The sequence below is a fragment of the Ranitomeya variabilis genome, chromosome 2, assembly GCF_051348905.1.
Source record: "Ranitomeya variabilis isolate aRanVar5 chromosome 2, aRanVar5.hap1, whole genome shotgun sequence".
In the NCBI taxonomy this organism is placed as follows: domain Eukaryota; kingdom Metazoa; phylum Chordata; class Amphibia; order Anura; family Dendrobatidae; genus Ranitomeya; species Ranitomeya variabilis.
This window is the reverse complement of record NC_135233.1, coordinates 460,558,924-460,571,879: the sequence shown is the minus strand read 5'-3', so window position 1 is coordinate 460,571,879 and position 12,956 is coordinate 460,558,924.

Genomic DNA, 12,956 nt, shown 5'->3' with positions numbered 1-12,956 from the left:
AAAGCTAAATTGGACATAATTTCACACAAAACCCCAAAAATGGGCCAGGCGAAAGTGTTAGATCCCTCAACTTAGTATTTGGTTGCACACCCTTTGGAATAAATAAGTGCAATCAATCGCTTCCTGTAACTGCGGAGCGCCCCCACACCGTCGCAGGGCCGAGGGGTACCCGGAGCCGGGCCTCTAGGTCTCAGTCCTGGGGTTGTCACGGTGGCTAGACCCGGTCCGTGGCCCTGTCCGTCAGTGGGGGACGTCCGGTGTAATAAGTGGTGTTAATGGTGGTGTAGCGGTGCAGTTGTGGAGTGCAGGTCGCGGTTAATAACGAGGACACCAGGTTGCAGTCTCTTTACCTCTTTACTGGAGATCTCTGAGTCCTCAGTCCAGAATACGGTTCACCAGGCTGCGCAAGTCCGGCCGGTCCAATGGCACTTCCAGAGTTCTCCTCTCAGGTGGAAATCAGTGCCTTCCTTCTAGCGCTATGTGTTGTAGTCCTTCCCTGCTGTGCTCACGGAAAGTGACCCCACAACGGTTGTGTCTGTTTCTTAAGTTCCCTCACAACTCGATTAATTGATGTTCTTCTCGTAATCCACCCCTCCCTGTATTCAGGTTGGAATGGCACCCGTTTGTCAGGTAGGCCTGGAGTTCTTCCGGGACCCTAGAGTCGCCCCTCTCCCGCAATTGCCCCCCAAGACTTCATAGGTGATATGTGGTAGACAGCCCGCCTGAGACTGACTGTCCTGCCGCTGTTTGGAGTATGGCTTGAAGCTGTATGCTATTCCACTCCCTCGGCGTTCCGGCCACCGGTAATGCGCCTCAGCAAGGTGCTGCCTCTTTCAACAAAACCCCTGCTGGTATTCTCCTTCTGCTTGATCTCGTTTCTCACTCAGCACAATCTATCTCGCTTCTAGTCCTTTCTTGGGCACCGCCGCTATATTGAGCAGGCGCGGTCCCGTTACGTTCTTTCCAATGCCAAGCCCCTGCCAGGATCCCACCCCTGGCAGGGACCCTACTGTCTCTTTCTCCGCAACACCCTCTGCCACAAGGTGTTGCTTCGTTCGATCCAGTCAGCTTTCTCTACTAACTTCCTGCCTAACCCCCAGTTTACCCACTATGGTGGGGAGTGGCCTAATGAATAGCACCCTTAGCTCCCCCCGGAGGCCCAGCTGTGAAACATATTGGTGTCTGTGATACCTGATTAGAGGAACTCCTTCAGTGCCATCGAACGCACCATGGCTCCCCTTAGTGGCGGAGCCACAGTACTGCAACGACCAGGACTCTGGGGCGCTGCACTCCCCCCTGGTTAAACACAGTACTCCGGGACTGGGAAGAAAAACAACAATACAGGTTAGCAAAAAGACATACAATTTGTTGAGTGTAAAACAATAAGCATACTTGAACAGGCTTCCCTTTATGGGAGGTGAGGACACTTTTAACATTGCAAACATAATCAACATTATAAATTACAGGCTATACATAACTCCTGCTACCCAACCGGGTATTCTACTTAGTGCAAATACTGGAACAATAAATTAACATTGCCTTTAATAAACATACACTCTTAGTCTACCAAAGGCCTTCCTATAATCACATTACAGGGCAAGGTAACTTCACATTCTCCTACTTTGAACCTGCAGGACCGCCTGTCCCTATGGCACCAGACCTACTGCCTCTCCTTTCTTTTACAGGACCGCCCCGTTCAGCCAGGGCCTACTGCCTTTCGCTACTATACATGGTATAGACATAACATTCCTTTCTTTTGGAGAACTCTGAGCCAGCTCTACTTGGCTCCTTTAAGGACTCACTCTCTAACCCCTACGGGTTCACTTTCTGTCCTTAGTAACAAAGTAACTTTCTATGGGGACGCAGGGTTTACCTTCTATCCTCACCTTCATTATTACTTCTTTACTTTTAGCTACGCAGAACTCTACATCTACCCCTACGGGCTTTCTGCATCTTTTCCTCTTGAAAAACATTATTTAAGTTTCACATTTCAAACAAATTAAACACATATAACTTCTTCATGTAAAACAGTTACATTCTTTTTCAAAGCATCATCACGGCGTTACTGTTCTGCAACAGTATCACTTTTCAAGTTCAGTTTCACACATCCCCTTTAAGAGGGAATCAAGTCCCTCTGAGGTAGCTCGTCTTCTCAGCCTACCAGTCCATGCAAAGGTTCCGGTATGGTATCTAGCAAAGTGTCTTTAACTAAAACCAGTAGGAAGCACCTTTAAGAAGGTGCAAACTATTTACAAGACAGTTTGAATCATGCACAGTCCATGATTACTGCAGTTTTTTAAACTTGTGCAGAACTTCAGGAAAACAAACAAAAAGGATCCCGGGTCAACGGAGGGATCCATTAACCCTGGACGGGTTTTAGCAGCAAACAATCAGGAACAGTTAAAGGAAAACTATTTACATGTCCATAAGCATTCTTTTTCAAAATTCCTCACGAGGCGCCACCTGGCGGGTGAACCCCTGCAATACAAGCAGTTCAGGTTCCAGGTTCACTCCCGCAGCCAGGTACACCCCATGAGTGCGGGTCTGTTGCACAACCAGATCATGTGCGGTGATGAGGGTCTGCGTTCCCACTTCTCTCTGTTCTGGTACATCAGGAACATCAGTCACTCGAAGGGGCACCTCTTTAGCCACTACGGTGGTTGCGGCGATCGGGCGGCAGATCGCAAGTTCTGTGGTCAAGCAGGTGGGGGCGACCAGGGTGGTTACAGGTCGGTCACACGGTGGCACTTTGGCTACAGGGGCTGGTTTCTCTTTCTTGTAGACGTTCAGAGCGAACCACCCCTTTTCCCCAAAATGCCGGGTGTAAGTAACACTGTCCCCCGGATAGAGGTCTCGATCGGGGTGACCCTCTCTAAGGTGTGACTCGACATCCCGTCGGTTAACAAAGACCTCCGCGTATAGCCCCGGTTCTTTAATGAAGCCCCAGCCTCCTTGGAGTTTAAAGGTGGTGACGATGCCCTGCCTGCGTGGGGCCTGGTGAGTGGTGGGGTCCTTGCGGGCCCGGTCCTTGATCGCCAAATCCTTTTGATGGTGGGCCTCTCGTCTAGCCTGATGTGTTTTCTCCTCCTCTCGCCACCGTTGTTCTAGCTGGATCTGGTATTCTTCCCAGCTTAGGGCCTGTACCATTTCTCCCTTCTGGGTCTCCACCCCGGGGAACCCCATAAGATTGGATCCAGGGTTCACCCAGCGGCACACCGTGCGCTCCGCGCGGACCTCACACGGCAAGGGAGTAGGGGTGATTGGGGCTCGCATACGGTGTTCCATGCCCGTGGCTTCCTCCCATGGTAACAGGCGCTGGAGTCTATGGGTTTCCGGGAGAGGTGGTGCCGCTACGGGACCCACTAACACACCCTCGGCTGGTGGGGCAGGATCGGCGGACTCACCCACTGGTACGAATCCACTTTCCGCGACAGGTCCTGCTGGTTCTTCCGGTGAGAACTCCGATGTCCGGGAACCCTCTGCCGGCACCACCTGGTGCGGGGCCTGGACTCTCACATTCAGTTGGAGGAGCTGGTTATATAAGTCCTCCATCTTGGCTCTCAGGAATCTGGTGTTATCCACGGAGGACAGGCTGCTGGGCTCATCCGGGTAGTCAGGGGAGACTTCCACTTCAACCCCGCTGTCGGGTTCGGAGCTGCTGGCCATAGCGTCCTCCACGTGGGTCGCTTCCTGGTCTTTTTCCCGCTCTCTCCTTCGGGAGCAGTTTCGTTTTCTCTGCCTCCGCCCCCCATTAAGGATTAGGAGGCGGATCTCTGCTGCTGACGGACACGTCCTCACTGCACAGAAATATTTAGACTGGGCGGCCATTATTCTTCGCGCTCTCCAGCTCGTCTACGCCCACTCCACGCCCCTCTTCTCTTCCTGCGCTCTCCTCAGCGCTGCAATGGCGGCGGGTTTTGGCGGTAACTGGCACAGCACACAGTCTTGCAATAAAGTACAGTCCAAGCACAACAAATCACAGTTCCAAGGCACACATGACCTGATTCTTCAGGCTTAAGTAGATCCTGTTCGTGACGCCAAGTTTGCGGAGCGCCCCCACACCGTCGCAGGGCCGAGGGGTACCCGGAGCCGGGCCTCTAGGTCTCAGTCCTGGGGTTGTCACGGTGGCTAGACCCGGTCCGTGGCCCTGTCCGTCAGTGGGGGACGTCCGGTGTAATAAGTGGTGTTAATGGTGGTGTAGCGGTGCAGTTGTGGAGTGCAGGTCGCGGTTAATAACGAGGACACCAGGTTGCAGTCTCTTTACCTCTTTACTGGAGATCTCTGAGTCCTCAGTCCAGAATACGGTTCACCAGGCTGCGCAAGTCCGGCCGGTCCAATGGCACTTCCAGAGTTCTCCTCTCAGGTGGAAATCAGTGCCTTCCTTCTAGCGCTATGTGTTGTAGTCCTTCCCTGCTGTGCTCACGGAAAGTGACCCCACAACGGTTGTGTCTGTTTCTTAAGTTCCCTCACAACTCGATTAATTGATGTTCTTCTCGTAATCCACCCCTCCCTGTAATTCAGGTTGGAATGGCACCCGTTTGTCAGGTAGGCCTGGAGTTCTTCCGGGACCCTAGAGTCGCCCCTCTCCCGCAATTGCCCCCCAAGACTTCATAGGTGATATGTGGTAGACAGCCCGCCTGAGACTGACTGTCCTGCCGCTGTTTGGAGTATGGCTTGAAGCTGTATGCTATTCCACTCCCTCGGCGTTCCGGCCACCGGTAATGCGCCTCAGCAAGGTGCTGCCTCTTTCAACAAAACCCCTGCTGGTATTCTCCTTCTGCTTGATCTCGTTTCTCACTCAGCACAATCTATCTCGCTTCTAGTCCTTTCTTGGGCACCGCCGCTATATTGAGCAGGCGCGGTCCCGTTACGTTCTTTCCAATGCCAAGCCCCTGCCAGGATCCCACCCCTGGCAGGGACCCTACTGTCTCTTTCTCCGCAACACCCTCTGCCACAAGGTGTTGCTTCGTTCGATCCAGTCAGCTTTCTCTACTAACTTCCTGCCTGACCCCCAGTTTACCCACTAACGGTGGGGAGTGGCCTAATGAATAGCACCCTTAGCTCCCCCCGGAGGCCCAGCTGTGAAACATATTGGTGTCTGTGATACCTGATTAGAGGAACTCCTTCAGTGCCATCGAACGCACCATGGCTCCCCTTAGTGGCGGAGCCACAGTACTGCAACGACCAGGACTCTGGGGCGCTGCATAACCATCAACAAGCTTCTTACACCTCTCAACTAGAATTTCTCCCAACAGCAATTTTAAGATCTCTCCACGGGACGCACATTGTCCTGCTGGAAGACCCATGATCTAGGACACAAAATCCAGCTTTCCTACACTGGGCACTATATTGCAATCCAGAACCCTGTGGTAATCTTCAGGTTTCATGATGCCCTGTACAATATCAAGGCACACAGTGCAACAGGCAACAAAGCAGCCCCAAAACCTATTTGAACTTCCACCATATTTGACTGTAGGTAGCGAGTTCTTTTCTTTGAAGACCTCATTCCATTTTTGTTAAACAGTACATTGATGTGCTTTAACAAAAATCTCAACCTTGGTCTCATCTGTCCACAAGATGCTTTCCCATAAGGATTTTGGCTTACTCATGTCCATTTTGGCAGTCTAGCTTTTTTATGCCTGTGTGTCAGCAGTGGGGTTTTCCCAGGTCTCCTGCCGTTCATTCAAATGTGGACGGATAATTTGGGCTGACTCTGATGCACCTTGAGCTTGAATTTCTTTGGAGCTTGATTGGGGCTGCTTACCCACCATCTGGACTATGCTGCGTTGCAACCTTCCATCAATGTTTTTCTGCCTTCTATGTCCAGGGAGATTAGCTACATTGCCATGGGTTGTAAACTTCTTGATTATCAAGATCTCTGGAGATGGACTTATAACCTTGAGAATGTTAATATTGTTCAACAATGTTGATTCTTAAGTCCTCAGACAGTTTTCTTCTCTTTCTGTCTTCCATGCTTAGTGTGACACACACACACACACAGTGCAAAGACTGAGTCAACTTCTCCCCTTTTTATCAGGTTTCAGGTGTGATTTTCATATTGCCCACACGTGTTACTTGCCACAAGTGAAATTGAACGAGCATCACATGCTTGAAAGAAAGTTGTTTACCTACTATTCTAGAAAGGTACCAACAATTTTGTCATGCCGATCTTGGGGGTTTTGTATGAAATTATGTAGAATGTGCCTTTTTTTTCTCTATTTTTTGTGTTGTTCCAATACACACAAGGGAAGTATACATGTGTATACAAAACGTGTAATTGCAATCATTTTCTGGTAGAAACACTTCATTTTCTGGAACAATTTAAAGGGTGCCAACACTTTCGGCCATGAGTGTAAAAGTATTATACAATGCTATAAAATATCTACCATATTATGCCATACGATTCTAAAATGATAGTGCCATACCATAGCTATATAGTGGTGCCTACATAAGGTATGACTACATCCTGTGCGTATTTATAGGGCAAGGTATCAGAAGTACCGTATATACTCGAGTATAAGCCGAGAATTTCAGCCCATTTTTTTAGGCTGAAATTGCCCCTCTCAGCTTATACTCGAGTCATACCCAGGGGTCGGCAGGGGAGGGGGAGCGGAGCTGTGTAATCATACTCACCTGCTCCTGGCGTGGTCCCTGGTCCCTGCTCATCCCTGGTTCTCTGGCAGCTTTTTCCTGTAGTGAGCGGTCACATGGTACCGCTCATTACAGCAATGAATATGGACCCCACTCCACTCCCATAGGGGTGGAGCCGCATATTCATTACTGTAATGAGCGGTACCATGTGACCGCTCACTACAGGAAGAAGCTGCCGGCGTCGGGGAACAGACGTGAAGGGACAGCGCTAGGAACAGGTGAGTATGACGGGGGCAGTGCGCGATATTCACCTGCTCCCTGTTCCACTGTCGGCGCCGCTGCGTCTTCCCTGTCCTCTGCACTGACGCTCAGGTCAGAGGGTGCGATGACGCGATTAGTGCGCGCTGCCCTCTGCCTGAACAGTGAGTACAGAGGACGAGGAAGAGACAGCGGAGGTCGGCTCTGAAATGCTGAGCAGGTGAATTTGGCAAGTGCCGGGGGTCTGAGCGACGAGAGGTGAGTATGTGATTTTTTATTTTTTTAATCGCAGCAACAGCATATGGGGCAAATATCTGTATGGAGCATCTTATGGGGCCATGTGCAGCATTATATGGGGCAAATATCTCTATGGGGCCATGTGCAGCATTATATGGGGCAAATATCTGTATGGAGCATCTTATGGGGCCATAATCAGCATTTGTGCAGCATTGTATGGGGCAAATGTCTATATGGAGCATCTTATGGGGTCATAATCAGCATTTGTGCAGCATTATGTAGGGCATATTTTAATATGGAGCATCTTATGGAGCCCATCATAAACTGTTTGGAGCATTATATGGGGCATATTTTGTATGGAGCATCTTATGGGGCCCATCATGAACTGTATAGAGCATGATATGGGGCTCCTGATTCAATATCGTTATATTCAAAAACAACCTACTGATGTCTCAATTAATTTTACTTTTATTGGTATCTATTTTTATTTTTGAAATTTACTGGTAGCTGCTGCATTTCCCACCCTAGGCTTATACTCGAGTCATTAAGTTTTCCCAGTTTTTTGTGGCAAAATTAGGGGGGGTCGGCTTATACTTGAGTCGGCTTATACTTGGGTCGGCTTATACTCGAGTATATACGGTACTGAAAATACAAGGGGGAAGCAGAAACCGCAGCACGACACTTCCAGCACTATAACTTCTCAGATTATTTTGTAATCATTGTTTTTTAAAATGGAAACATTTCAATAACTAGGATGGGTGCATACCGTAGTTAATATAATATACAATCAGAAATACCTAGATAATAATGCTATACGGCACCAACATAATAGCGCTATATAGAACATACGTATGTAATGGAGCTTACGTAATATTGCCATACAGTACATACATAATAGTTCCATAGATGACCTATACAGCACTGCTGTACAGCAGCCACATAATAGTCCATCTAGAACATAAATAATAGATGTTTTAGAGGTCTGTCAAGTCTTTTTAACACTTTATTTGCCAGACCTGGCTGAAGTCACTTAGCATAGCAGGTTACAGGGATCCGCTTGCTGTAGTCACCCATTCACCCCCTATGAAGGGATCTGGCCTTTGCTGCAGAAGCCCCCTGGGTTGGGTCCATGGAGTAGTTGAGGGTCTCCATACTTCAGTTCCAGAGAGTTAAATGCAATGATAGAATTGATAGACAAGTTGTGGTCAGAAAAAATTACCGGATCAAATCAATATTTTATTTTTTTTTTTGGGGGGGGGGGGGGGGGGTGATTTGTTTGGACTTTTACTATGGGGCCACATGATTTCTATGTTTGTCCCCATTTGTTTTCTCCATTTATTGGCAAGAATGAAGAAGAAAAACAAATAGTGCCCTCTCCGGAGACACTGCCATGTTCAAGTCATAAAAGTACAATAGATCAATGTGAATGGGCACTTTGTAATGTTATATTTCACCACAGGTGGCGCTGCAGGGAAAACAAGCACATAGAGCCAGGTTTTCTCACAGAATAGAGCCGATCACTCATGATCCCACCTTTGGGGAGGGGCATACTGTTTGATGACACAACAGCTGCAGACTTGTGCTATGGAGGGACTATCTAAAGCCAACAGGAGATGGCGCTGTGTTAATTGTAAGAGTTTGCAAATACTGTACTGTGTAATCTCTTTGGATTGTGTCAATTGCTGTATGTGCCAGATTACTATTTTTAGCCTCATAACGACTGATGACATTTATATCTGATATCAGTGGGTGCTGACTCCAGTCCAGCAATGGTTATATCCATCTGTAGAATCTGCTGAGCTTTGGGGTGCCAGTTAATACTAATTAACAAGAACTACTGGATCTTTAAAAGGGGGTTTATTACAAACAAGGTATTTACAATGACATACATAAGGGAAGTCTAACTAAGGGACAAGGGTAAATTTAAAGGGAAGGGGTAGTAGGAGAGGGCAGAGGAAACTGGGATGTGGGGAAGGAGAAGATGCATAACTGAACCTTACATATATATTAAACCAATACACATCCACACCCACATACAAGCCATGACTCCACCCTTGCTTCCGGTATCTTCTGTGGCAAATGTCCAATCATCTTCTGGCAATGTGAACACTGTCATTGGCTGCAGTAATCATCACCTTCTTGCAGATGGCATCCTCAGACTTGGGAAGAAAGTTCTTGTGTAGGACAGGTTAAACTCAATTTGGGCTGGCTCCAACATGTCCATTCAAAGAACAATAGTTTATCACCCAAACACCACAGGCATTGTGTATCAATATACATATCCATAGGCCGAAGACAGGATGTCTATCTCAGGACCACTGGCTTATAATGGAAACCCACAGGAGTTGTGTACATATGTAGATAATGATGGGTCACAAACAGGACAGAGGCTATTCATTCAAGATTTTCACAGTGTACACCTATATCCTCCATTAGGCTTTAGGGCCAATATTCATTTAGTATGTAGAGGAACCTCTCTGCCTTATCACTAAAACAAGGGACATCACACAAAAGAACACAGGCCTGATTGCAAAATACATTTTACACAGTCTTGTATCTGTTTTATCTCATAATTCAATATATCTCAGTGATTTCTATGATACGTGCATTGTCCATGTTGTCTCCAACACCATCACTACAATATTGTGGGCACTGCTCAATGTACTTATGAGATTGCAGTAGGTTCGGGGTATAATCCACCTGCTCCTTCGGCAAGAACCAGTAGTGGAGATAGCTGCAATCTGAGCTGATCTAATCTTTTGGAAATCGAGTTCGTCATCGATTTGACACAAATTAAAAGTATTGCAAAGCCTCAATTGCCCTGAAAAGACGTATATAACACTTCAAGGTCTCCTAGGACTGTATTAAAGCTCTGTAACAGAACATAAAGTGGCCGCAACATATACAGCGGGTGAAATAATTATTGAACACATCACCAATTTTCTAAGTAAATCTATTTCTAAAGGTGCTATTGACATGACATTCTCACCAGTTGTCAGTAACAACCCATGCAATCCACACAGGCCTTGAAATCAATCCATAGATGTCCATAAATTAAGCTATGTGTAATAATGAGAAATGTCACAGGGAAAAAATATTGAACATGCTTACTGAAATTTATTTAATACTTGGTACAAAAACTAATTACCGTATATACTCGAGTATAAGCCGAGATTTTCAGCCCACTTTTTTGGGCTGAAATTGCCCCTCTCGGCTTATACTCGAGTCAAACCGGGGGTCGGCAGGGGAGGGGGAGCGGGGGCTGTCTAAAAATACTCACCTAGTCCAGGCGCGGTCCCTGCAGGTCCCTGTCTTCCCCGGCGCCGGCAGCAGCAGCTTCAGCGTCTTCCTGTACTCAGCGGTCACATGGTCCCGCTGATTACAGTAAATGAATATTCGGCTCCACCTCCCATAGGGGTGGAGCCGCATTCATTACTGTAATCAGCGGTACCATGTGACCGCTGAGTACAGGATGAAGCGCTGCGGCGTCGGGGAAGCGGCAGGACCAGGTGAGTATACGGGGAGCGCAGCGCTGCGCGATAGTCACCTGCTCCTCGTTCCGGGCGCCGATCTGTCTCCAGCACTGACGCTGAGGTCAGAGGGCGCGGTGACGTGGTCAGTGCGCGCCCTCTGCTGAACGTCAGTGCTGGAGACAGATCGGCGCCCGGAACGAGGAGCAGGTGACTATTGAAAGTGCGGGGGCCTGAGCGACGGAGAGGTGAGTATGTGATTTTTTTTTTTTAATCGCAGCAAATGGGGCAAGTGTCTGTATGGAGCATCTATGGGGCCATAACGTTCCTGCAGCAATATATGGGGGCCATAACATTCCTGCAGCACTATATGGGGCCATAACATTCCTGCAGCACTATATGGGGCCATAACGTTTCTGCAGCACTATATGGGGCCATAGCATTCCTGCAGCACTATATGGGGCCATAACATTCCTGCAGCACTATATGGGGCCATAACATTCCTGCAGCACTATATGGGGCCATAACATTCCTGCAGCACTATATGGGGCCATAACATTCCTGCAGCACTATATGGGGCCATAACATTCCTGCGGCACTATAATGGGGCCATAGCATTCCTGCAGCACTATATGGGGCCATAACATTCCTGCGGCACTATATGGGGCCATAACATTCCTGCAGCACTATATGGGGCCATAACATTCCTGCAGCACTATATGGGGCCATAACATTCCTGCGGCACTATATGGGGCCATAACGTTCCTGCAGCACTATATGGGGGCCATAACATTCCTGCAGCACTATATGGGGCCATAACATTCCTGCGGCACTATATGGGGCCATAACGTTCCTGCAGCACTATATGGGGCCATAACATTCCTGCGGCACTATATGGGGGCCATAACATTCCTGCGGCACTATATTGGGGCCATAACATTCCTGCGGCACTATATTGGGGCCATAACATTCCTGCAGCACTATATGGGGCCATAACATTCCTGCGGCACTATATGGGGGCCATAACATTCCTGCGGCACTATATTGGGGCCATAACATTCCTGCAGCACTATATGGGGCCATAACATTCCTGCAGCACTATATGGGGCCATAACATTCCTGCGGCACTATATGGGGGCCATAACATTCCTGCAGCACTATATGGGGCCATAACATTCCTGCGGCACTATATGGGGCCATAACATTCCTGCAACACTATATGGGGGCCATAACATTCCTGCAGCACTATATGGGGCCATAACATTCCTGCAGCACTATATGGGGCCATAATGTTTCTGCAGCACTATATGGGGGCCATAACGTTTCTGCAGCACTATATGGGGCCATAACGTTTCTGCAGCACTATATAGGGGCATAATGTTTGTGCAGCACTATATGGGGCAAGTGTCTGTATGGGGCCATAAATAACGTTTGTAGGGCACTACGTCATATGGGGCAAGTGTCTGTATGGAGCATCTTATAGGGCCATAACGTTTGTGCAGCACTATAAGGGGCAAATATCTTTATATAGCATCTTATGGGGCCATAATCAGCATTTGTGCAGCATTATATTGGGCAAATGTGTCCATGGAGCATCTTGTGGGGCCTTTATTAACCTTTATGCAGGGTTATATGGGGCATATTTTAATATGGAACATCTTATGGGGCCATAATGAACTGCATGGAGCGTTATATGGGGCTCCTGATTCAATATGGATATTCAAAAACACTTAACCTACTGATATCTCAATTAATTTTACTTTTATTGGTATCTATTATTACTTTTGACACTTACCGGTAGCTGCTGCATTTTCCCCCCTAGGCTTATACTCGAGTCAATAAGTTTTTCCAGTTTTTTGTGGCAAAATTAGGGGGGTCGGCTTATACTTGGGTCGGCTTATACTCGAGTATATACGGTACTTTGTAATCGTGTGTGTGTTTTATTAACCATTCAGTACTATTGGATTAATAATGGATGGGTGACATAATTGACGCCTCTCCATTATTAACCTGGCTTAATGTCACCTTACAATAGCAAGGTGACATTAACCCTTCATTACCCCATATCCCACCGCTACACGGGAGTGGGAAGAGAGTGGCCAAGTGCCAGAATAGGCGCATCTTCCAGATGTGCCTTTTCTGGGGTGGCTGGGGGCAGATGTTTGTAGCCGGGGGGGGGGGGGCAATAACCATGGACCCTCTCTAGGCTATTAATATCTGCCCTCAGTCACTGGCTTTACCGCTCTGGCGGAGAAAATTGCGCGGGAGCCCACGCCAATTTTTTCCGCCATTTAACCCTTTATTTTACAAGCTACAGCGCCCAAATTTTGCACATACACACTACTAACATTAGTAGTGTGGAATATGCAAAAAAAAGGGATATCAGATGGTTTACTGTAT